The sequence below is a fragment of the Echinops telfairi genome, unplaced genomic scaffold, assembly GCF_000313985.2.
Source record: "Echinops telfairi isolate 266 unplaced genomic scaffold, ASM31398v2 ScPeMD7_7469;HRSCAF=8507_0, whole genome shotgun sequence".
Classification (NCBI taxonomy): domain Eukaryota; kingdom Metazoa; phylum Chordata; class Mammalia; order Afrosoricida; family Tenrecidae; genus Echinops; species Echinops telfairi.
In genome coordinates, this window is record NW_022111372.1 from 3,280,671 (window position 1) to 3,306,322 (window position 25,652).

General features: G+C 39.2%; 1 long non-coding RNA gene across 1 annotated transcript in view; it reads left to right on the forward strand.

The window, feature by feature from the left end:
• Positions 1 to 24,185, forward strand: part of LOC123521060 — a 48,249-nt gene extending 24,064 nt beyond the window's left edge. The window contains exon 3 of the long non-coding RNA XR_006679551.1: positions 24,103 to 24,185. This is a non-coding gene — a long non-coding RNA (uncharacterized LOC123521060). The remainder of the gene's footprint in view (positions 1 to 24,102) is intronic.
• The last annotated feature ends 1,467 nt before the right edge of the window (positions 24,186 to 25,652 follow it).

Below are 25,652 nucleotides of genomic sequence, written 5' to 3' on the forward strand. Positions count from 1 at the left end.
TATATATATATATATAAATATATATACATACATATATATATGCTTGCCTTTGATGAGAGAGTATAAGTAAATTAGAGTCTTATTTAACAATTTCTCTCTCTATATATATAATATATATGTTTGCCTTTGATGAGAGAGTATAAGTAAATTAGAGTCTTATTTAACAGTTTCTATAAAACTTCCCAGTGACATTGGTTACATTTTTCACAGTCTACGTTCTCTTTCATTGCATTCCATGGGTCTTTTACCTCTGCCCCATTATCTTCATTTTATAGTAATTGTTGATCTTCTATTCTCAGACAGATGCGTTTTGTTTGTTTGCTTGTTTTTCTTGGTTTTTAGTAGATCAAAGGACTCACAGTTTGCTTTGTTATGTTCTGTCTAGTTGGTTATAACTCATAGAAACCCAATCTTAGAACATCTGGAAAAACTGACCATCCCTATACCATCTTCACAATGAAGGCTATGTGTGAGCCTGTGTTTTGCAGCCACGGTGTCAATTCATCTGGCTGAAAATCCACCTCTTAGTGCTGGTTCTCTACCAGCATGACGTCCTTCTCGGGGATTGGTCAACACTGATAACATTACCAAAGTATGTGCAATGAGCTCTTGCAATCCTTGCTTCCAGGGGGCATTTTGACTGTACTTTTTAAAAAAAAATTATTTTATTGGGGCTCATACAATTCATCACAATACATACATCAATTGTGTAAAGCACACTTATACATTTGTTGCCCTCATCATTCTCAAAATTCGCTTTCCTCTTGGGTTCCTGGGATTAGCTTATTTTCCTTTTTCCCCTCCCCCTCCCTCCCCCCTCCCTCATCTCTCATGAACCCTTAATAATTTATAAATTATTTTTATATCTTATCTTACCCTGCCTGGTGTCTCCCTTCACCCACCCTTCTGTTGCCCATCCCCCAGAGAGGAGGTTATATGTAGATCCTTGTGATTGATTCCCCCTTTCTACGCCCCCTTCCCTCCTGGTATCGCCACTCTCACCGCTCGTCCTGAGGGGTTCATCTGTCCTAGATTCCCCACGTTTCCAGTTCCCATCTGTACCACTGTGCATCCTCTGGTCTAACCAGGTCTGCAAGGTAGAATTGGGGTCATGGTAGTTGGGGGGAGGAAGCATTGAAGAACTAGAGGAAGTTTGTGGGTTTCATTATTGCTATACTGAACCCTAAGTGACTCATCTCCTCCCCACTATCCCTCTGCAAGGTATGTCCAGTTGTACTTCTTGTAAGACAGATTTTTCTGTTATTCTGGCAGTCCATGGTATATTTAACATTTTTCACCAACATCGTAAATCAAAGTCATCAATTCTTATTTGTTTTCCCTTATTTATTGTCTAGAGTTTTCATTCATAAAAAATGAATAAAAACAAATAGTTGGGGTTAGGGACAACTTAGTCTTCAAACGGACAAGTTTGCTTTTTTGGGGTCTCTCGTTTTAAAGTTTATTGGCATGTATCTCACATATCATACAATTCAAACGTTCTATCATGTTAAAGAGGTTGTACAATAATCTCCACAATAAATTTCAGAATATTTACTTCCCTCTTGTATTCATTGTCATCTGCTCCCCACCTCACCAACAACATCCCCCACAATAGCCCCCAGATGCTATCAATGCAATCACTGTCTCTACAGGTTTACCCATCCTGGAGTTCATATGCAGAAGGGGGGAAAAACAAACACAGAAAAACCAAGAAAACCACTACACTCTGAATGATCGGAAGGCTATTCATATTCCTGGTCTATGGTCAGAGGGGATTCATTAGAGGTTTAAACTATTTGTGGACCCTGAAAATGGATTTGGGGCTTCCATTGTCAAACTGCAAACCAGATGTTCACAATTTAAGCTTGGATATCAGTCCCTCCTCTGGATTTTATCATCCCTAATCCTCAGATCACATAAATCTGTGTGCTTCCTCTCTGGGGATCTGTTGACAACTGACTCAGATGGCTGCTTGTTCCAAGACAATTTTCTAAGACTGCAGGCATAATTTTTCCTAATACCAAGCACCATTTCATTTCTTTGCCATACTTTAAAGAGATCTTTTGCAGCAGATTTGTCTAGTATGATACGGAGTTTGATTCTGTGTGTTTTCAACAGTTTTAGTGACCTCTAATTCACATATGCAATTCAACTGCTCAATCACATGAAGAATGGTACAATCATCACCACAATCAGTTTTAGAACATTTTCTTCATTCCTATACTCATCCTTATTATCTTTCCATTTCCCCACTGTCCCTGCTGCCATCACACCAAGCAACCACTAATCCAGTTATTAGCTATACATTCACCTCTCCTGGATTTCATATAGAGAAAAACAATGAAAAACAAACAAGCAACAACAAAAATCAATAAGAATTACAAAGTAAAACAGCCAACAGCCTCAATAGAAAAGTAAGCAGAACATATTAAAAACTAGAACAAATTTAAATGGATCATAGGGCAATCAAATGATAGGGTGCAATTTTCACCTGATTGCACCTGTAGCAATCCACTTCCCAATGTGTTCTACATTGTAGCAGTGGCATTCACATCCCTGTCCCATGATCAGAGGGGATCTCCCAGAGGCTTACTCCACATGTATATCTCCTTCACTTTTATTGACCAAAAAAATAATAAAAAGAAACTGAAACAGCTAAAAATGGGTCAGAAGGGAGCGCAAATGATAAGATAATACATTTTGACTTAACTATGTCTGACATACCAGTAATGAACTTTACAATGATCTTTGTCTTATAACAGAGTTTTCATAGCCCTCAACTGTGATCAGAGAGAATTGACCATTTGTGGACCCTGAAAATGGATTTTGGGTTTCCACTGTTATCTACAGCTCTCAGCAAACTGAGTGTTCACCATTTAAGCTCTTACACCATTTACTCCTTTAGATTTAGATTATATTATTTACAATTCCCGAACACACAGGCGGGTGTGCTTCTCACGTGGACTTAGTTGATGCCTCCCTTAATTGGCTGCTCGAGAGAAAACAAGCCTTTACACCCCCAGATGCTTTTCTTCCTGATAGCCAAGCAGCATCTGATATCTTCACCCAGCTTTGCTATGGAACCCATATCTTCAGGGGTCTCTCCAGGAGACTGAACACCAGCCAGGGCCATGTCATAAGGAAAAATTGTTCTTAGATTGGGGCTAGGATTAAGTACAAGCCCCAATATCATTCATGTATCTATGATTTATGTGTGTCTCTGGTTCACCCTAGACCCATAATTGTAATTTTATGTTAGGGAACTCCATCAATCCTCTCCCCGGGGCGTCACTGCCATCAGAGCGGTGCTGCCCCATAGAGACCCTATAGGGCAGGGTCGAATTGTTCCTGTGAGTCTCTGAGCCTGCAAATCTTCAGTTGAGTAGAAAGCCTCATCGCTCTCCTTTGGAGCTGCCCGGTGGTTTTCAATTGATGACCTATGGTTAGCAACCAATGCATAACCACTACTCAATAATAGTGTCATTAATTTAGCCAGTGGAGTAGGATTTAAAACATTGTTGAGAAAAAGGACATTATGCAAATACAGGCCAGCTATGAATAACAATACATGAATTGTTGACTTGTAAAAATTAGATATATGTATTCAAAAATGTTTGGTTGGTAATAGGGCAAATCTTTGTAATATTCATTCACAACAGCAAGCCACACCTACCAGATGAATACATGTCATAATGAAGCAAAAAAGGGCACGAAAATAGTAAATATGTGGTAATTCCAGGCCACATTTCATTGGGCACCCTCAAGGCAAGAGATTCCAACCAAAGTCTATTGTCCACTAGTTCTGTGCCCTTGGGCTTGTAGTCATCTGTTCACATTAGGGAGTTTCCATTTAAATCCAATGACTACAGGGGGTTCTTTCTGCTGTGGCTTCAAAAAGGATATTGTGAGCCTCAAAAGAACAGATTCTAAAGTTCCAGTAATGTACACCTCACAGACTGGATCACCAAGGGTTACTTAAAATCTAGGTCAAACATATCCTATTAGGAACTGTGTTATTGTGAGTACATTAGAGAAACAAATCCACAGAAACTCATATGTATAAGAGAGAGTTTTTATCAAGTATAAGTGCCCATCAAGAAAACATCCCAACCCAGTACTGCCCAAGCTCACAAGTCCAAAATTAGTCCATATGTCTGACATCAATTCACAAAGTCCTCCAGCTCACAAAACACACACTATGACATTGACTGCGGGAGGAAAGCGGAATCAGTGAACATGTAAGCATTTCAGCGCTGGCAGGGGTCTCCACATGGCTGCTCCAGCACCCACGACTGTAGCAAGGTAGATCCAAGAGGCTTCTCTTCAAGGAGGTCTTGCAAGAAGTGAGTCTTGCAAGCTGAAGCAGGGAACTGGCTAAGGCAGCTGCATCCTGGTCTGACCATCAGAAAGCAAGAGACTAGAGAACTAGAAAGGCAGGCGAGGCTCACTGAGCCATTTATCCCTCTGCCCTTCAATTAACCCCACATGTGTTTATCGGCCAGGTTGGCACAATAAAATTTTAACTATATCAGGAACCTAGTACCAAGCGTATTTCTTGAATGATGATTATTTCCCTGGATATAGAGTGCATACTCAAGAAAAATGAAATCCTTGACAATTTCAGTCTTTTCTTTGTTGGTTGTAAGTTTTTTTTTATATTGAGATATAATTTGTACTGAAAATACCTGAGGGCGCAATGGCTTATCAGCTGGACTCTTAAGTACAAAGTCTGCAGTTTATGAGAGACAGATGAGGTTTCTGGCTCTCGTAGAGATTCACAGCCTCAGAAACTCCCAGGGACGCTTCTATTCTGCCCTGTAGGATTGCCATCAGCTGGAATTGACTGATGGCAATGATTTTGTTTATTTTAATGTGAAGGCTAAATATGTGGTCGTCAAGTGTTTTTTTTTTTCTTTCACTTTTACCAAGCCAGGTTGTGTTATCCCCATATTACAGGTTAGTGATGAGTCTTCCTTGAATCCTGATGATGAATTCATATAGTCTAGCTTCTTGAATTATTTCCTTGACATGCAGATGGAATAAATATGATAGGGTTGGTGTCGCTGTTGTTAGGTACCTTGGAATTGGTTCTGACCCATACGGGCCCCACCTACAACAGGATGAAACTCTGCCCGGTCCTGCTCCAGCGGCCACATTTTTCCTGTGCTTGAGTCATTGCTGCAGCCACAACATCAATCCCCTTCATGAAGGTCTTCTCCACTGCCCCTTGATGTCCTTCTCCAGGGACTGTCCTTCTCCTCTTCACTTCACAGGATGTCCTTCTCCAGGGACTGGGCTCTCCTGACATGTTCAAAGTATGTGAGAAAAAATCTCCCCATCATTGACTCTAAGGGTTACTCTGTACTTCTTTCAAGACAGATTTGTTTGTCTTTTAGCATCCCTTGGTACTTCCAAAATACTTCTCCAACACAATGATTCAAAAGCCTCAATTCGTCTTAGGTCTTCTGTTGAAAGGTTAATACCCTTTATTTTGTGTGTCAGTTTGTTATTTCACTAAAGGGTGGCTAAATTTTTTCAAGGGTGTGCATATATTTGCTGGAGGTTTCTCCTAACTCAAGTAGCTATGGAAACTGATTAATCAGGAAGCAGGAAGATCACCCAGGAATCTGGGAAGCAAACTAGGAGGCAGGGAAACAAAGCAGGATCAATCTAAGGTCAGCAGGTCAGGCCTATGGCTGCAGAGTCAAATGAGTTCAAGGTCAGAAGAATCTTACCTGACAGATGGCAACCTGCGTGGGTGACTTCTGATAGTTCCCCAGCTGGCAGGCAATATAACTGGCTATTTACTCAAGCCCAATGAATCAGAGGACAGGGAGCCACATTCAGGGTCCAGACCCGACAGAAAAGCAAACAAGGTCTACAGTGGATTCTTATATAAGAAAGAGGCCACACCCAGGAGAAAATGTCCTTGGGGCTGTAATCAATGACATTGAGTTGGCCATATTTGTCCTCTGTTTCCTATTGCCACAAGGCAGAGTTTAGACATTTCTTGCTTCACATCCTTCTTTGCCATATTTGGCACCAGATATTCCCCTTTCACATCTTCACAGGGTTCGATAATTGGTTGCAGGGGCCACACAGAACTACAGACACTACTGGTGAGTTTATTAGAGGAGTTGACAGGTTGACACAAGCCAGAATTAGAACACATTGGTTTTAGTCACGGCTCCACAGCAGCACCTCTCCTCAGACAACGCCACTTCTCTCTCCAGTCCTCAGCCTCGAAGCCATGTGTCCGCTTGACAGGATGTCAGTAGGCTGATCTGCCTCACAGCCCCCTAGTCTTGGTGCTGCTCCTCTATTGGTGTTACTGCCTCGGCTTCTGGTGCCTCTGGCCTCAGCTTCGGACACCTCAGAAAGAGATCTTGAATGTGCTCTACTTACAATGGTCCTGAATGTTTTTTCTGCTCCTGCTCATCCTTACAACAAGAAAAGTGGTATTAAAACCAATCCCCTTTATTAGTGCTACATGCACCCTATTTGCATAGGCCCAGAGACATATGCAGAGAAGCCACAGGAAGACATTTCAGTCCACGACAATGTCTATGACCGTGATAATGGGGTTGCATTCCATCCTAATCTATTTACAGCTGATTGGCTTCTTATATCAGATCATATTGTGAAATTTATTACACTGTTAGATTATATCTCAGGGAATTATTAGGTCTTACCTGCCAAACCATCTGGAGTCCTTTTCCTGTCAAATGAACATAAAACCTATCACTTTATGTAGGATTACATAATGTAAGGAAAAATAAAATTGAGTAGCTGGATAGACTCTGATAAGGAGAAGGAGAAGATATTTTTCCACTTAATTTGGAGGTTTTTCTGAGCATAAAGCTTTCTCATGAAGGAATAAGCATGGAGCAACTGGAAAAGGGAATTTCAGACAGAAGGAGCAGCCAGGATCAAGGCCCCATGGAAAGAACAATCTCCTTTTTTGAGGAACCCCTAAGAGGCCATGCGGATGGCCAAAGCCAACGTACTTGACCAAGGCCAGGTCAGGCCTCACTGGCAATGGAAAGGATATTGGATGATTTTGATTTTTGTAAGTCACATGGGATACCATATTAAACTTTAAAATGCCATATATATTTGATTAAGCTTGAAAAGAATTTTTACAGGAAATATCACTGACCACACATACACAATGGGTACATAACAATAATGAATATGAATATTAATTTGTGAAGTCAATCACACATGCTAGTTTGGAAGTATATAGCCCCCAAACAATCTTAAACCCACTAGGCTTGAGTCGATTCTGACTCACAACGACCTTCTGCAGTACTTCTGCTCTAGTCGCTATGAGAGCAAGAGCCCTCTCCCTCCACATGGACACAGCAGTGGCTGTGAACTGCTGACTTAGAGGTTGGCTGTCCAGTCCCCAGCCGACTGGGCCACCACAGTTGCCTTCAATTGTATCGTATCACAGATTTATAATAAGATCTTTTTCTAATAATTGTATCTTTAGTTTCCTTAAAACAGCTTTCTTAGTAAGAGTTTATATGGCTTAAAAGTTCTATGAATTTGTTTTTGCTTATTTGTTTGATTTTAAAATTAAATTAAATAATATATATTTTTTTAATCCTGGAAGAGTCACGACTGGTGCTTATGCTAACATGTTCCAAATACTTAGTGGTATTTAAAAATTAACATCTTTGAAGTCAAAATATGACAGACCATTAGGTCAAATGGAGAAATGCTGTTGTTGTTAGTGGCCATTCTGTTGAGTCCAACGTACGTGGACCCTCTGTGTGCAGAAGAAAACGCTGCGTGGGTTTCAAAGTTGTGACTGTTTTTGGAAGCTGGTGGGCTGAGCCTGTCTTCCAAAGCTCTTCTTGGGGCATTTGAAACACCAACATTTTGACTAGAAGTTCGAGGAGTGCTATTGCAGGTAAAACGATCCAGTTTTCTGATATTGGTCTGAAGAAAGGCAATTTGTGAATTTGAAAAATGTAGATATATTCATCAATGTAATGTGTAAATAAACTGGGTACAGGCAACCCGTTATATTATACATATTGCATTTTAGAGTAGAAGAGAAAAAGGAAAATCTCTACAAAAGTCATAAAAGGTAATGCCAATGTTACGAAGCATAAAGTGACCCTATCCTTATTTCTCTTTTAATAAACATTGCTTAGTCATAAATGAATTTAAATAGCTTAGGCTACATCCAAAATAATTTAATGCTGAAATTTAGGATGGTCTCAGAGAAAGTAGACACAATTAACTAATAAACGTTGATACGATGCTTACTGCCTATTATAGATGTAAAACTTAATGGTATAAAAGTTAGTTTGATATATCTCAAATGCCTTCAAAATACATGCTTCAATCTCACTGCCCTGGAGTTGAGTCTGACTCATAGCATCTAATGGAACCGGCCCTTTGTGTTTCTAAGAACTTATTGTTTTCACGGCAGTGGAAAGTCCCATCTTTCTTCCCTGGAGCAGCCTGTGGTGTGAACTACAGCCCAGCCCAGTATCTACTGTACCACTAGGGCTCTTAAGCACCCACTGTTATGCCATATTCTTTTATATGTACAGCTTTATGGTATGATCTTGAAATCACCTTACTCGTCGTTGGAAATTCATATGCCAATAATAAAACAGGATGAAGATCTCAGATTGAAAATATAAGTCCAGGGTCAATTTGCTATTGACTTAACACACAATTCTGAAAGCTTCCCCAATACGATGCTGTTTTTTTGGCCATTGGTACAGCTACACTGTGGGCATCCAGGGATCAACTGACATCTTGGGGATGTTGGATTGTGTGAGCACATATAAACTTCTTTGTCTGTGTATTTGTAAATGGAAAACAAACGCCTTTTCTAGCAGTTTAAGATTTCTTCTTCTTTATAGGTTTGTGTTAGTCTGGGTTGACTAGAGAAACAAATTCAGAAATACCCATATGTGTATAAGAAAGAATACAAGAGAAATTGAATATTGAGAAAACATTCCAGCTCAGTCCAGATAAAGTCCATAAATCTGATTTTAGCCCATAAGTCTGAAACCAATCCCTAAATTCCTCTTCAGACTCACGAAATACATGCAATGACGGCGAAGCAGGAAAATCACAGGCTAGTTGGTGGAAAGTCTTCTGGATGGAGTGGTGGTGTAAGTATAGCAGTGCTGGTGTGGGTCTCCACATGGATCCTCCGGCTCCAGGGCTCTGGCTCCATCAGGGTAGCTCCATGTGTCTTCTAACAGGAATGTCTCAGAAAGAGCATCTATGAATCCCACCTCCAGTGAGGTATTTAATTTTGTAGTGCCTCCAAATGAGGTCATCAAGCTAAGACCTCACTGATAGACTAAACTCCACCCCTTCATTCTTAACAGCCTCACGTTGACACCAGATTATGTAACCACCACAAGTTTGCCATTGTATTAGACTTGATTGTGGGAAAGAATATAGTTATACATACTTGAAAGCAATGAAAGAGGGAAGGAGGAAATAAATGAATGAATGATTGAAAATAATAGTAAGAAATCACAATCCCTTCCCAGAGACACAGGTTGGAAGAGGAATTTACCATTGTGGGCAATCATTCTAACCTATGCTGAGTGGAAATCGAAAGTTGAAATCGTTGTTTGTTTGTTTTTTTACTAGGTGGCACCTAGTAGTGAAGACAATTGCTTTATTCTGATCTAACAAGGAAAGGAAACAAATAAATTAAAAACTAAAAGTAAGCACTTGCCTTTATTAGGAGCTCTGGTGGCACTGTGAGGTAGGTATTGGGCCGCTAGCCTCAAGGCCAGTGGTTCAAACTCCCCAGCCTCTCAGAGGGAGGAAGATGAGGCTGTCTGCTCCAGTGAAGAAGTACAGTCTCAGAATCCCTGTATAGAATTGCCACGGGTTAGCAATCCACTCAATGGTGGTGAGGTTTTGCCTTTGTCAAACTAATTGAAGGATCTCAGAGTGGTGATGAGGTCTGAACCTACCCTGTCAAAGAATTTAAAACGTTAGCTACACTCACTATACCCTTCATTAATCCCTGGCAAGATGCAGCTTTATCAGCCCGTCAGGTTTTCATGGCTGCTCCCTTTCAGAAGTAGGTTGTCAGGCCTGTCCTTGGAGGTACAGTGAGGTGGTTTTGAATGCTCAGTCTTTCCACTATCAATTCATTTGTAGTGAAACTTGTAACGCTCAGTCTGAGCACGGGAGAACATCATCTGGGTCTTTACCATACATGTTGGGAAGCGCTTGATGGGCGCTCACAGTTTTAAGGTATGATGTACGATGACGCTGCTCACGGTGAAGTGCTCTGTGCTTCTACCTCGTACATTTACATTATTATAACCCAGAAGGGAGTTCTATTTTGATTAATAAACTTTAAAAACATTTTCCACTTAATTGCTTTAAAGCGATTGTTAAATATTATGTGAAAGAATTACAAATGCAAGTAGTATTTAAGGACCGACTGGACTGTCAATAGAAATGCATTTATGTGTTAAAATCCTTTTATTTTGCCTTAAACTCTCTTATTCAGGTTTAGTGCTTTTGCTTAGCTTCTATGGAGTTATTTAAGACGTTATTGTGAAAATATGTATTACGGAAACTCTTAGAGATGAGGTTATCAACTCAAGCTTTGATTTCTCATGAAAATCTTAAAACGCCTGCATTTATAAACTATACATTAATCACCTTTTATGGAGAGGAAGGAAAAAAAATCCCTTTATAAACAGTAATGCTTTATTGGCAGCTATGTTAACAAAATATTTTATTTAAGCAACCAGCTAATCTCAAATTCTTACCAGTGAAAATTATTCATAGCAGCGGAATCCTACAGCTGGGGGTCAGAGATATGCAAACACGAATGCTTTTAATCTTGTAAAGCATGCAATACAAAATTTAAACATACACATCAATAGGGAAAACTGTTATCTAATTTGTCACTAAGTCATTGCTCCCTATATTAAAACCAGCAGTTGACTCAGGAAACCCTCACCCACAAAGAGTCATTGTGTGCTGAACACGTGGAAGCTGGCAGTTGCTGCATATGCATTATTAAATTGCCGCTACTGCCATCTAGTGGGAAGACATGACCCATCACAATGTCTGGATGTCCTATGGTTCTGGAAGTAAAAGGAAAGAACCGTGATAGCTAGTACTGTATGTAAAATAGTCAACTGCAAAACACAGCAAAGATTGAGGAAATTAAAACATAACAGAAATTTATTCATCAGAGAAACTAGAAAGCGATGTCAGAATAAAAGTAGCAGAGGGTGTGGGAAGGAATGCATGGATTTGTCTAACACATACTGAGGAACCAGAATTACATGTACAATGTTATTTCTCACTGAAACCTCGTTTATGTGACCAGGCATTTTTATTACTTAAATGCAGATTGTCTCTTGACCTATTTGAATATAGATTGCTTATCATTTACTATTTACTTCTCAAAAATTAAGACAATTTGCATCAAGTCTGCTGTGATCCACAGGGTTCGTTTTTTTAAAGCTAACCCTAAGACTGGAGATAAAAATGATTACAGAGGTAGTACAAGACTGGCCAGCCTTTCATAAGGCTGTCATGAGGACCCTGTTTGCCCCAAAATAAGACACAGTCTTATATTAATTTTTGTTCTCAAAGGTCCTCTAGGTCTCATTTTCCGGGGATATCTTATTTTCCATGAAGAAGAATACAGTACACATTTATTGTTGAACAACCAAAAAGGAAATTTATTACCTGTATACGATACGGTAGTAGTTGTCCTCACAAACCAGCATAACCAGACAAACTGTGAATCCTGTGGTATCAGGAATTTCTTATTACTACCATTATTTCCATGTACAACAACCTATGGTACATTTACTCATAATCTATAGTACATTTACTTGCACTTCCTGTCTACTCTGGCTGCGCTGTAGACAACAGTGAGCTGTGTGGCGCTGCCCGCCACTACGGTCGAGTCCAGAGTTATGGTAGCTTGGGGGGGCCTTGTTATCGGGGAGGCCTTATGTTCAGAGAGGTCTTATTTTGGGGGGAGACTTATATTTCGGCAAGATGCAAAACTGTAAGTAGGTCTTATTTTCGGGGGATGTCTTATTTTCTCAGAAACACGGTAGGAATCAGCTCAACAGCAACTTAGCTACAGCCACAATACACCCATTCTTCTCAGTCTCCCTGGGGCCTTTGAACCACGTGAGCATCTTGAGGATTCCAGCTCAGTGGGTCTGGTGCGATGCCCGAGACTGCTGCTCACAACTCGCAGGTGTAGGTCTTACTACGATTTATCAGCAGGCAGTGCTTGACAAGAGAAGGCCCCCGTTATCTAAATGAAGGAATGCAAATGTCTAGAAACAGAGGACACTCGCTATATATTTTCTTGATATCATTCGATAGCTTGTAGAGTAACTTGAACGCTGATGGCACTGTGGTTAAGGCATTTGGCAGGAGAAAGATGAGGCTGTCTGCTCCCATAAAGACTTCGTTTGGAAACTTTGTATAGGTGTCACTATGGGACGGATCCATTTAACAGATCCACTTTTTTGACAGCTAAATATGTATGCAAACTTGGGCCAGATATTTAACATCTATGACTCATAGTTTCATCATCTATAAAGAACATAACAGTCATATCTGTGTCCCGTGGTTCTTATAAGGAGTGAATACGCTACAAATCTCTATTTGAATCGTATGAAACTGTCCAAAACAGAGATCTACTTTGCAGGTCAAACTGCTCACCTAGTGGTGGAGAGTGACATTATTATACGCCACTGAGCCCTTATGCTGTGCAAAGTTTACATTCATAGAAAGGGAATTTTGAAATTTTCATAAAAGCTGGTATAACGGAGCTGTGAAAGATGTTGTTAGCTTGAAATTCCATTGAAGAATAAAATACATACTGAATTAATCTGTTAAAAAAAAACACAAAGAACAGTTGGGTGTGAGAAACAGAATGAGTCACATTAGATAAGTAAAAGAACAGTGGTTGTCAACCTGCCTAATGCCACGAACCTTTAATACAGGTCCTCATGTTGTGGTGACCCCCCAATGATAAAATTATTTTCATTGCTACTTCATAACGGTAATTGTGCTACTGTTATGAATTGTAAATATCTGATATGCAGGATGGATTTTCATTGTTACAAACTGAACATAATTAAAGCATAGTGATTAATCACAAAACAATATGTAATGATATATTGTGAAATATTTATTTCTAATGACGCATAAATAAAATTTGTCTTGAAGCATGGTGTAGCAAGGGTAACAGTCTTCACGCAGGAGACTCCTATTTGGGCGTCTCTGCATGTGGGCGGACCCGCCTGATAGATAGAGGAGAAGCGTCTCCGTTCCTAAAAACAAAGCCGTCGCGACTCGTAGATTGAGAACCGCTGTACTAGTTGTGCCTGTTTTGCATTCCCTGAAAACAAAGCTGGAAAGGAGAGGACATGCATTTTTTTATTGAGCGTCATATTCACTTCATGCAGTAGTACCTGTAAAATATGAGTTCAGTAATGGATGTAGACTTTGGATATATTTAATAATATGAGAACACATTTGCAGAGAAAATAAGCCACAAAATAAGTAATTTTCATAATTTTGATAGCACATATAGTCAGGTTTTATGTATTTTTATTCTCTGTAACTCCTGTTTATGTTATAATTAATTAAAAACATAATAAACTAGCCATAAAATTTTGATAAAATATTTTAGCTGTAGATATGATGATGACCAGATAATAACTTCTATCCATGTGGATGAGAAAGAGTTATGTGTCCATTTTAGTAATTAGTGATTTTGCCTACATGATTAGATCTTTTATAATTTTGAATATTCATTTTAAACTTTTCCTGAAATGTACTTATTTTGCCTGTAAAGAAGTATAGTTAGTTGCAGAGAAGTGTTTGAAGTCTAAAATCTGAAATTTTAGGTCAGATTTGGTGTCAGAAGCTATTGACTTAAATTGATGTCAACTGAGATATAGGACAGTTTAATTGTCTTTCTGCAAATTAACTTTTCTTCAAAATTTTAGTGAACATTTGAAAAAGTGTCAAAATGGATGCAAATGAGTAGCAGATTATAAAGCTAACTTATAGGAAATGGATTTAAATGACCTGTTGTGTAATTTAGAGGCTTATGTGATACATTGCAAGCATAGTGGCAGGAAGTATATTAAACCAGCAAATTCAATGAGTGTGGATAACAAAATGCTGCTAAGAAATAAAATTATGACACTTTAGTTATTGGATGATGAAATTAAGCTCATTTTATAAAACAGGACCAAAGACTTATTGAAATCTACTTCCCAAAGGTGTAATACCTGTGTTTTGTTGAAGCAAATAAAAGTGTAACAAACTATCCAGCATCATACAACATAAGGATGATTTTGGAGACCATAAAATAAAATAAATCAATGTTTTATGTATTTGATAAATCAAAGTGATTAGCCTCTTCTTATATTTGATTGATAAATTTGAATGGGAACTTATGCTTGCCACATCGCTCGAAAAAGAGTTTGGCGGTAGTGCCATTGTTCTTTAGAAAATGTTCAAGTGTGGTACAGTCAGGGCAAGTGGAGATAGACTCCCTTAGCCTGCAGGTATATTTGTTTCCTCGTATGTTATTTTTAAAAAGATCATTGTGAGAATTAAAGATATTTATCATCATCTCAGAGGAACCCTGGTGGCAAGGTCAGCCGTTCGATGGAATTCTACTCTCTTAAAGAGTTGCAATCTCAGAAACTCAGGGGGTATCAAGTCAGCATCTGGATTTTGCTCTTTTGGTTATCATCTTCCAAATTCCCGGGTAGAGCAAGTGTTTAAATATTGGGCCTCCAGTCAAAAGTTGGTATTTTGAACCCACTTAGAGGAGTTTGAGAAGACAGACCTGGTAATCTGCTTCCAAAAGGTGACCGGCTGCTTTGAAAACCTCAGGATGCAGTTGTTCTCTGCACACATGGGGTCACGATGTGCCAGAATGACCGGATAACAACGAATAACAGCATCGCTCTTCTCTCAATACGATGCAACATCTTACAAATGGGCATCGCTATTTTCCTATTGCTGATGCTCTTGTTGCAATATATGATGCTCAGCTAAGCACTGCCTCATAAGTAGGTGGATCCTGGTGATTTAAAAGGTTCAAAGCTGATCTCTCTTTTTATGTCTTCTTTCTGGTTGGTGCATGACTACCAGTGCTGAACATTTTGATCACAGATTTTGTAGAAGAATCCTCATCAAAGCAGGAGGAGAACAGATCAGAAGTCCAAATTCTCCAGGTCTATGGCATATCTGGAGCCACAGAGTAAAACCAAGTGATAGAGTTTCCCTTAACTAGTACAAGAAACAGACAAAGAGCAACCTGCCTGGACCATTATGCTATTTTAAGAATCATTTACATACGATCAAATTGACAACAGCAACTCACAAGAGCAGATGTGACCATGACCATGACAGTGCGTTTCTCAGGTCCTCAGGGAGCAGTAGCTGAGAAAAGGAGGGTGAGAATGGCTGCGCTTCTCAAAGACAGAAATCTGTGCCTTGAGTTGTATATGTAGCGAATGCGAATTGGCACATATCATGCATACATGTTTTACATAGCAAGAACAAAATACATACAAGTACACACAGTACGCTCATTGTCTTCCTATTCCAAATGGCCTAAACCTTAGCAGTTTCTGGTCAACAAAGTTTTGCTTTAAAAAGGCAGAAGCAGAATTTTATCATCATGGCTTCTTCTAAATTTGGTCAGTGTGCTGAGCTGAAACTCCAAATATATCAGCATTACTTTGGTTAGTTTTAGAAGGGAATATAGTGAAGTGGGATGACTGAGCTAATACCATGGTGAGCAACGATTTCAAGATCACATGTACTGTCTAAAAGTTTGCTACATTACTTTTTCCTGTTTGTTATAAAGGTTTATATATATATATATATATCTGTATATATATATATATATTTAGTTCTGGTTTATAAAAGAGGCATCATTTATCACGTTACATGTCTTAGAGGGTTTATTACTACTCAAAAACAAATAGCAACTTTGTTCTTTTTAGAGTGGCAAAAAACCAAAATGACTTAATTTGTTTTCAGAGTACACCACTTTCTGGATAGGTAACACCAATAAAACCAAACTTGCTGCCAGCAAGTTGATTCTGAATCATAGCAACCCAATCATATGACCGAGTAGAACTGTCCCTGTGATTTCCAAGACTGTAAGTTCTTAGAGAAGTAGAAAGCCTTATCTTTCTCCAGACTGTGACTTGGTGGCTGTGAATTGGTACAGAAACTGTGGTTCGAGGCCCATAGTGTAACCCACTTGACCACCAGTACTGAAAAATGAGCTGAAAACCAATGTGTGTCTAGAAACAGCTTTAAGTAATAAATAACTTCAGGGACCCACAGACTTTTATTGCCAAGGAAAAATACATAGTTAACTAAGGAGCCTTGTTGGTGATGAGGCTTTCTACTCCTTTACAGTCTCAGAAACCCATAGAAACAGTTCTACTCTGCCCTACAGGGTCACTACGAGTTAGAATTGGCACAGTGGCAGTGAGTTTGGTATGGGTTTGAGAATTAATTGTATGAGGTAGCTTCAAAAAGGTGAAATGATTGTGATGAAAGGCATGGAAAATTTAGGTAATGTACCTGAATTTTAAAGAACTTGGGCAACACAGATTTTAAGAGCTTGGCTGTAGGAAATGGAGGAGCTGATAGTCAATTCCAGATGCATTGCCTTCTGAAATTGAGTTCTTAATTTACTCACTCTAATGCTTAAATTGTAGGCGTGAAATGACTGAGTCAAAGATAATCGAGGGCTTCATTACGAATGACTAGGATCATTTGTCTAATAGGGAAGAGATGCTAAAAGGGTTTTGTGGATGTTGCTTTTGTTTATGTTGAATCGAGCCAAGGTCCATGTTGAGCTGGTGGTGAAGTGTATGGGAGGAAATGTGGCCCATTGGGGAGAAATCCTGGAAGAGAACTGTGAACTGGGTTGCAGTAGAATTTGAGATCTGGGAGAGAAAGTATGCTAACAGAAAATAACCAAATATATATATTAACTATTAACTATTGAGAAAGGACACTAGTAAATGAATCAATCATAGAGTTGGGCCAAGAGTTGAATTGGAGACAACAGCCTGTTAGCCTACAATGTGAAATCAAAGAGGTTTAATAAGGTTAGGAGGATAGAGGATCTCAACTGTATGGATGGAGATAAGGTGATTTCTGCTCTATTGATACTGGAGTTGCTAAATAAAGGCCTCTGAGGTTTGAAGAGACAGACTGAGATTTCATTTTGTTGTTGTTGTCGTTGTTGTTAGAGAGAAGAGTACATTTATTTTTCGATTACTTGAACTTTCAGGTTGCATTTTATTTTAGTCCATACCAGGTGAGTAATATGTTTTTTTCTCCAATGAACTTGAATCACTTTGGAGTCAGATATAATTGAAAGGTTTGGTTTCAGGAGGTCTTCAGCTAGAAAAGTATTGTCCAAGAGCTACCTTAACTTCCTCTCAGAAACACCGGGGATATTGAAGAAAAGGAAAATGAACAGAAAGCTTATAGCCCTTACTTTTAAAATGCCTCATGTGACTATTGGAATTAAAGTTCATTACAGTTGAATATAAAACTTGGCTTTTCAATAGCAATAATGTACATATTTCAAGAGAGCTAAAATTTCTATAGTTTGAAAACAATCTTGTTGAACTAAACTAGATTGTCACATGTCTGAAGGTTTTCAACCCAAAGAAAACCTGACAGAATGAGAAAATGATCAAAGAATATCATTAATTTCACTTGCAAGTAAATTTTTATGGAAATAACTACACACACACATATACACACACAACCTGTTTCAGTTGTACATTGCCAGATACCTGCTAAAAATTTAAATCCAGATTTGGAAGAGTGTGTGGTATGAGCAATATCATTACAGATGTAAGATGGATCTTAGCTTAAAGCAGAAAATACCAGAACGATGTTTAATGGCGGTTTATTGACTATGCAAAGGCAGCAAACTCTGTGGATCATAACAAATGATGGGAAAAACGAGAATTCCAAAACACTTCATTTTGCTGATGGGTAATTTGTACCTGCATCATTTGAACAGAACAGGGAGATTCTACAACAGTGGTTCTCAACCTTCCTAAGGCCACGACCCTTTAATGCAGGTCCTTATGTTTGGTGAAGCCCAACCATAAAATGATTTTCATTGCTACTTCATAACTATAATTTTGCTACAGTTATGAATTGTAATACAAATATCTGACACGCAGGATGTATTTTCATTGTTGCAAATTGAACATAATTAAAGCATAGTGATGAATCACCAAAAACAATATGTAATTATATATTGTGAAATATTTAGTTCCAATTACAAATAAATGAAATTTTGTCTTGAAGCATGATGTAGCATGAGTAACAGTCTTCATGCCAGGTACTCATATGTGGGCAGACCTGCCTGGAGACAGTTAGAGGGGCTGTGTGCGGGTTCCTAGGACCATCGGAAATATGTGTTTTCCAATGGTCTTAGGTGACCCCTGTGAAAGGGTCGTTCGACCCCCAAAGGGGTCGCGACCCACAGGTTGAGAACTGCTGTTCTACAGGGTTTAAAAGGAGAAAGGTGGGCAGCAGGGTTGCATCTTTTCTCTATATTAACTCTATCTGTATACTGAACAAATAATCTAAGAAGCTGGAGCATATGTTGAAGAAGAGTGCATCACGATTGGAGGAGGGCCTGTTAGCACACTGTAATATGCAGGAGAAAGATCCCTGGGGGTGCAGTGGTTCCATGTGGAGCTACTACCCTTAAGGGCAGCAGTTCCAAAGCACCAGCTGCTCCATGGGCGAAAGCTGAAGCTGCCTCCTCCCATAAAGAGTTATAGGCTCAAACACCACCGCAGCCATTCTCTCCCGCTTTATAATGTCGCCCTGAGTGAGAGTCAACTCGATGGCAGTGAGGTTTTGAATTAGTTAAGGTTCAGGAGACACATCCTTGCTGGCTGAAAGTGAGGGGGAGGGACTTGAAGAATGTGTTGATGAGGATCAATGACTGCAGTCTCCACTGTGGATTAGAACTCAATGTGAAGGAAACAAAACGTCTCATAATTAGACCAATAGAAGTCAGGATAGATGGTAAAATGATGGCTTTGTCCAGGATTTCGTCTTGTGCGGACCACTATGTACTTGGAAGCCGCAGTGAAAATTAAACAGAGTAGTGCATAAGGCCAATCTACTATGCAAGACTCCTTTGAAGTGATATTGAGCCAGGACGTCACTTTGAGGCATCAGGTACACCTCATCCAAGTCATGGCACTTTCACGTACCCCATATGCATGTGCAAGTTGGCCAATGAAGAAAGAAGAGCATAGAGGAATTGGTGCATCTGAATTATGGTGTTGTTGAAGCATATTTAAAATACCAAAACTACCAAAAGATCAAACACATCAATCATGTAAGAAGTACTGCCAGAGTACCCCTTAGGAAAAAAGATGGCAAGTCTTTGCACGTGTTATCAGGAGAGCCTAGCTCCATGCTTGGTAAAGGAGGACCGAGAAACAGAGGGAGAACGTCAAGGAGATGGATGGACACAGTGGCTCCCCCAGCGGGCTCCAAGGAAACATTTGATTGGCTGGTGCTGACTGGCGCCGCCCAGTTTCATTTGGGTGCACACAGGAGCAAGATGAATTCCAACCAACAGGATGAAGTCTAACAGCAACAACAACCTGAATTGGATCCAACCTGAGGACACTTAACACACACAAGGTCTGCCAAAAGCAAAATAACACACCTCCGTCAGAACCAGGTTTATGCTCTCCCCTTGTAGAATGGCCATGTGCAGAAACCAGGGTGGTCGATTTTTCCCTTTCAGGCCTTTCTTTCTTTTGCTCTGGACTCCACGTTTTGTTGTCCTCACCTCTAGTTCTTGTGACATAAGGAGTGACCTATCCCCTGACTGGAATCCATTTCCAAAGCTTTATGGATGAGGTAGCTCTTCCAGGTGGACATCTAAACTATGGATTTTGGACTTAAATGCACCACAACCATGGAAGTCATTTCCTCTAAGGTGCGTGAGTTCTGTGAAGCATTGCAGCAAATTGCAAGTCCCCGAGACTGGGGAAATAAAGTAAGAGAAGGAGTGGGGTGAGTAAAAGGGCTAATGAAGCCCTGGTGCGTAGTGGGCTACTCACTGAGCTGTTTACCACCAGGTGTGCAATTTGAACCTAACAGCCGTTCACTGGGAAGAAAGATGAGGTGGTCTATCTGGGCACTTAAAGCCTTAGAAAGCTGGAAGGGAAGTCATGCCCTGCCCCATGGGGTCATTATGAGCTGGAGTTGACTCAGCAGTGAGCTTGGTTTTTTTTGGCATTTTATATAAAAGCAAACCGAACCCACAGCTCTCTAAGTGATTCTTATCATAGCAACCCTATATAGTATTTCTAAAGCTGTACATTGTTTCAGGAGTAGATAGCCTCACCTTAAAACCAATGGCTTTTGGTTACAACCCAACACTAGACAATAGCACCAGAATTCATTTCAAGGAGTGCAATAAACCTCAAAACCAAACCCACTGCCATTGAGTTGATGCCAACTGTAACGACCCTAAAGGACTGGATAGGACTGTCTCTTTGGGTTTCTAAGTCTATACTATTCTCCTGAAGCAGAAAGTTTCACTTCTCCAACCGACGGACTGCACTGGTGAGTGTGAACTGCTGACCTGTGCTGAGAGGCCCATCGTGTAAAGCAAGACAAAATCAGGGTCGTTTCGTGTGATTTAGGACTTTACAAAAGTCAAAAATTGTTGTTAGGTGCCACCAAGTCAGCAGCAAACCATAGAGGCCAACAATGCAGAACCATGAGAAAGATTTTATACACACACACACACATATATATACATATGTGTGTGTATATATATATATAACTTCATAAGATAGAATAACTGCAAATGGGAGTAAAAAATGTGAACAAAGTAAAATTTTTAAATATGTAGGAGAAAATACCACAGCCATATGCTACCAGGAGGCAGGAAAGAATCTCTTAAATAGGTTTCACACAGTATAAATCATAAAATTAAACATTACATAATTTACTTGGCGAAAATTGAATAATTCTGTGGAAGCACGTTATCTTTTTAGTATTGTCAGAAGAACACCCCAAAGCTAAAATCAGGAAAGGTTTTCATCAGGGTATATATCCTTTCATGATACTTAATCAATCTGCATGATGAGCAAATAGTCTGAGAATCTGGACAAAATGAAGTGGACCATGACATCAGGATGGAGGAATATCAATCAGTGCCCTACAGTATATGCAGATACAGCCTTGTTTGTTCAAAGCCAAGAGCACTTGAAGCACTTGATGCAGAGGACAGGATGTAGCCTTCTATAAGGAATATTCCTTAACATCCAACAAAAGTCTTCACAACTGGACGGGTCAACATCATCATGAATATTAGAGAAAAGAGTGCAATTGTCAAGGATTTTATTTACTTGGATCCACAATCAATTTCCCTAGAAGTACCAGTCAAGATAAAAAAAATGACTTAGTTTATTGGCCAGATTTGCTGCAAAAGGCTTCTTTATAATGTTCAATAACAAAGCTATCACTCTAAGAATTAAGGTGTGTGAGACTCACGCCAGGTTATTTTCCATCACCCATGTACATGAGAAAGCTGGGTAATAAATAAGGAAGATCTCAGAAGAATTGATGTTTTTGAATTCTAATGTTAGTGAAGAACATGGAGTATACCACAGACTGCCAGCAGAATGACCTTGAAGATGGTCAGCCAGGACTCTCCTTAGAAGCAAGGGTGGTGAGACTTGTCTCAAGTCTTTGTGCTTGTTCTTAGGAGGGATTATGGATAAGGATAACATACTTGGTTATGGTAAAAGAGGAAGGACCTTACCCAGGTGAACTGACACAGTGGCTGGTACAGTGGGCTCACTGTGTGAAGATGATGACACAGGACTGAAGTATGTTGAGTTCTATTGCGTATAGGGTTGCTATGTGTCAAGGATCACAGCCATCAGTATGGATTATGACTCAATGCAAAGAAGACCCAAATCCTCACAACTGGACCAATAATAGACAACATCATGATAAATGGAGAACAATTTGTCAAGCATTTTGTCTTGTTTAGCTCCACAATCAATACTCATCAAAGCAACAGCCAAAAGATCAAATGATGCATTCTGTTGGCTTAGCCTGCTGTACAAACTTAGAGTATTGAAAAGCAAGAATGTTACTATGAGAACTAAGGTATGCATAAACAAAGCCATGGTATTTTCCATTGCCTCATGTACATGTGAAAGTTGGACAATGAATAATGACCAGAGAAAAATGATGCGTTTGAGCTGTAGTGTTGGAGAAGAATATTGAAAGTACCACTGACTACTTAAAAGACAAACTTACCTGTCTTGGAAGAACTACATCCTGAGTGCTCCTTACAGGCCAGGATGAAAAGACTTCATCTTCCATACTTTGGCCATGTTTTTAGGAGGGACCACCCTGGAGAAGGATATCATATTTGATAAGGTAGAGGGGCAGTGAAAAAGAGAAAGGCCCTCAACAAGACATCGTAACAATGGCCTCAAGAATAAGGCCACTTTTAAGCATGGCACAGGACTGTGCAGTAATTCATTCTGCTACAGGTTGGTACTGACTCAGGTCACTTACCATAACAACATGAGTCAGAAAGGTATTATTACAGTCCCTAATAATAACAACAGACAAAACATGCCATATAAATAATTATTATTGGCATCTGATACTACAGATCTCACTACTCTGCTTTTACTTTCAAAAATTAAATGCATGTGTGTGTGACTGTGTACATTAAAGAAGCCCGGTGGCACTGTCAGGTAAGAGGTGGACTTCTTTTTTTAAAAATCATTTTATTGGGGACTCATACAACTCTTATCATAATCCATACATATACCAATCGTGTAAAAGCACATTTGTGCAGTCATTGCCCTCATCATTCTCAAAACATTTGCTCTCCACTTAAGCCCTTGGCATCAGCTCCTCTATTTGCCCCCTTCCTCCCTGCTGACTCTTCCCTCATGAACCGTTGATAATTTATAAATTATTATTTTGTCTAACAAAAAGGTTAGTGGTTCAAAATCAGCAGCTGCTCAGCAGTAAAAAGACTATATGCTCCCACTGATCTCATAAATATAGAAAGCCTTGGAAACTGAGGTAGTTAGTTTATTGTGTCAACCTGGCCGATAAACACATGTGGGGTTGATTGAAGGGTGGAGAGATAAATGGCTCTGTGAGCCTTGTCTTTCAAGTTCTCAGGTCTCTTGCTTTGTGATGGTCAGATCAGGGTGCAGTTGCCTTAGCCAGTTCTCTGCTTCAGCTGGCAAGGCTCACTTCCTACAAGACATCCCTGAGGAGCCCAATGCAGCCCTAGGTGCTGGAGCAGCTGAGTGGAGACCGCTTTCAGTGCTGAGATGCTTACAAGTTCACCGATTCAGCTTCCCTCTTGCAGCCAGTGTCATAGTGTGGGTTTTGTGAGATGGAGGAGGACTTTGTGGATTCGTGTTGGACATATGTGCTAATGTTGGACTTGTGGGCTTGGGCAGCACTGGGTTGGGATGTTTTATTGATGTGCCTTTAACCTTTATATAAAACTCTCTCTTATACACGAGTTTCTGTGGATTTGTTTCTCTAAAATTCCCAGACTGACACAGACACCCTAGATAAAGTCATTCATTGCTCTTCTATCAGAAATATAGAACGAATTTTCAAGTTCAAAAAAAATTCCACTGGGATTTTGACAGTAAAATGAACCATGTTAAAAACAAAAATGAAAAGAAATTTATAAGATCTTTACAAATGTTCATAATGACTATAATTTTTTTTTATTCCTTAGGTATTTATTTCTTCCCAAGAATGTTGCCGTTTGTATGACTATTGTGAATAACTCGACTTTTCCAATTGCTTAGTAGGAATGGATGCGCGCTCTATTGATATCTATATGGTTACTTCATAGCCACTAACTGTTCAAGAGCATTAGTTCTACTAGTTTCTGCAGATTCTATTAAACTTTTTATGCCCACCTATTAACCACAAGCAAGTTAGGTTTTCAAATTTACACTGGCTTTTATTTTTCCCTTATAGCATTAACTATGACTTCTCCAACGGTGTCAACTACGAGCCGCCTTCCTTTCCACCTCCATGGATTTAGTGTGACTCCATTCCCCACTGGACTCAGTATTAAGACTTTTAATATGACTCTGTCTTTACTGAATTGATAATATTTCTACGGATTTCCGGCTTAACGTTTTTTTCCTCTTGAATGGATGCTTCCTCACCTCTCTGTCTTAGTTATGGCACTATCTACTATAATCAGCAAATTTTGCATTATAAAAAATCTGATGGCATCCTTTTAATCCTAAACTAATCTCTTATTTTGGTATATTGATTATTATATATTTAAAATAATTTACTATATTTGTGCAAATATATACTATATTGTGTAGCAAATATTTACTATATTAAATGCATGCTTCTATATCTGTTTGCCAACTACTTTTTTTTTCTGGGAGCTATCTTCACAAATAATGCTATCCTTTTTTTTTTTTTTTTGGTTACATTTTGTTAAACTAAATTAGTATATTCCTGTAAAAAAAAACCACCTCTGTTGTGCAGTGGGAAGATGGGAGAGTTTGGCAAGCAAATGTGGAAGGTGCTCCTTTCTGTGTAAATATATGGTCATGCAAATAGAGGATTTTGACCTGCTCACTTTTTTACCATTTTTTTCACCTATGTTTATGGAGTTGGGTTTGGAATTATTTTTTACTATTATTGGATTTTAATATCAAAGTAATAATCTTCACAATGTGATTTGGTTTGCCTTCTCTCTTCCTTTCATGAAAAATCTTGTGCCCAATACAGATTATTTGACTATGTTGGAAGAGATGACATTTATTCATACTTCTTAGTCATTTGGTGAGTTCTTGATAAATTGTTACATAAAATTAATAGGAAGCAAATTAAATTCCAATTGTTGAACTTTCTGTTTGTCTTTCCTATGTGAACATTGCTCCATTTTCTTAGGTATTTGCTCTTTGTGAGAGGCCTTTGTTAATCAGATTTGTCTTCTTTCACTGTATTCTCACTGCTTTTACCATTTCCTTTCTACTGCCCTCTGCCACTGCAACTCTATGCCAGGCTATGGTTTCCCGTCTTCTATTCCACTGTTGAATTAGAAACCCACCATACTAGTCACAGAACTCCTTGTATGATTCGTTTGAAAATCTGAATACCCAGTCATTTAATCCCTAGGCTTCCTTTAGTTAAGCCCCTAAACAGTTTCAGCTATAATTGTTTTGGGTTACTGGTATTTATAATATTTGTTTTGTTTTCAATGTTGACTAAACAAGGGAGCTTTATTCCCTTCCTTCATTGCAAGTAAAGAACGTGATTCTGATTTCTCAATTCATCTGGAAGGACTTCTTTTCCCTGCATCACTAATGTGTACTGCATGGACATCTCTGTTCACTTTCACACTTGGGTCCGACCCTTCAGCCCTTCTTACTGATCGGCATTTCTCCTCTGTTTTTCAATCATTCATTCACTATGATTTCATCGTGGTTAAACTATGATCCTTTTGTTTTGTTTTAAAGTCATGCTACATTTTACTTAGCTTGCTATGTGTGTGAAATGTA